Source organism: Uloborus diversus, chromosome 4 (assembly GCF_026930045.1).
Source record: "Uloborus diversus isolate 005 chromosome 4, Udiv.v.3.1, whole genome shotgun sequence".
Taxonomy (NCBI): Eukaryota; Metazoa; Arthropoda; class Arachnida; order Araneae; family Uloboridae; genus Uloborus; species Uloborus diversus.
The window spans coordinates 21,512,387-21,514,279 of NC_072734.1; positions in this window are offsets into that span (position 1 = coordinate 21,512,387).

Sequence of the window (1,893 nt, forward strand, 5' to 3'; positions counted from 1 at the left end):
TTTTTTTCTTTTTTTTACATGGGAGGGTTTTTTCTTCATTCTTATAAATAAACTGGATCTTATACATTTGATGGATTTTTTCCCCTCAAATAAATTATCATAATAAAGTCACTATCTCTTTCGTAAAACTGAAATCAGTTCTTTTTCTTATTTTCTCTTCAACTTTTGATGCTGGATCTTCAAGCATTTTTAAAGCTTGAAAAAATATGGTCGCTTGCTTAGTTTTCAAACATTTCGCTTATTTTTTCTTTCTCATTTTTCAAATATAAAACGCCTCGAAGTTCACATTTTTTACGTTCCTTTTTTCATCAAAGCATTTTATCGGATAATAACGATAAATGCTATTTTAACGAAAGAAATTTACAATACATAAAGAAAGAACGTTTTTTTTAATAATAAAACTTGTATTGAAATATTATTTTACATTTTTGGCAATAAATTAGTGCATACAAATAAAACTTTAAAACTAACTCTTTGCCCCATATTCAAACACTTTTCTTCAAATTAATGAATGAGTAATGTATAAAAAAATTTAAACATTTACTCATTACGTCAATTAATTAATACATGAGTAAATAAAGGAGTGAATGAAATAGTGAATGGAGGAAGGTAAATAAATTAATTAATTTATGAATACGTTAACGATTTATTAAATGCCCGAATGAATACATAAAAAGACAATTTTATTTATTTATTCATTCTAATTGAGCATTTGACCAAATGTATTAAAAATATAAAGTCAAAACAACTCCAATATTTGAAAAAAAAATCTGAAATGAAGATCAGTAGATCTCAGGTAATACTTAAGACGTTAATTACAAAACCTTGTCATTTCATATTAACAAAAATTATTCTTGATAAATCACAAAATATTTACCTTGAGCTTTAGATGTAACTATCTTCTAACTGGGTTCAACTATATGTTTAATAACATATTTAAAACATTTTCAGATAGGTGGCGCTACAAACTCAAGTAAAATATTTTACTATGGCCCGCTGTTTACACCATCCATTTCTTATGTATGTAAAAACAGAGTCGAACTAAATTTTTAAAAATGAGAAAATTAAAGAATAATCCGGAAAATATAGGCTTGATATTGACTACATATGCTTTTTTGTAGAGTTGTACCTTTTTGAAAATAGCCTTTGTTCCGAGGCCCGTTCACTAAACGCAACACCAAGCTCACATGTCGATATCACGACTTTGCAAAAGTCGTTTCTCTGCTAACGTAGTGCCTCTGCGGGGGAAACAACTAGCTTTTACGACACCGTTTTATGATATTTATAATGAAAATAAAATAAAGATCAAATCATGCAGTGATATTGAACTCAACGGCTCTTTTATTCATGTCGAAAAGCTACAACGAAAGCTTTGATGCAAGATCCTAAATTATTATTTTCGCTACAACAGTTAAAAAAAAAAAAGAAAAACACGAGAAGTATACTGCGTAAAAAGGAAGAGTTTTTTGCTTTTTCTTTTCTTCTCTTTTCTTTTTTTAAATTTTTCTTCATTGTGTTTCTTTTTATTTCAAGGGAGGATGATAGGCACTCATTCCATCTGACAAAATAAGGAGATTTTTTAATTACTTTATTTACTTTGAGTAATGCTTGAGGACTTCTTTTTTGCTGAGAAAAATTTCAATACCAAGATACGAGAGTCGTATATGGCTTGCAGTTACGATAAAAGAATAAGATTTCTATTAGCACATGTGCAGTGATATAAAGAGAATACTATTTTGTATTCCAGTTTACTTTTCCAAGATAATATTCTTCGCCGCGGCGTTTTAATTTCACGTTATTTCAAATTGTACATATAATAACTAGATGTAAAATGTTACACATCAGCATTTTTACAATTACTCTTGACGAGAAATAAAAACAATTAACTTAATG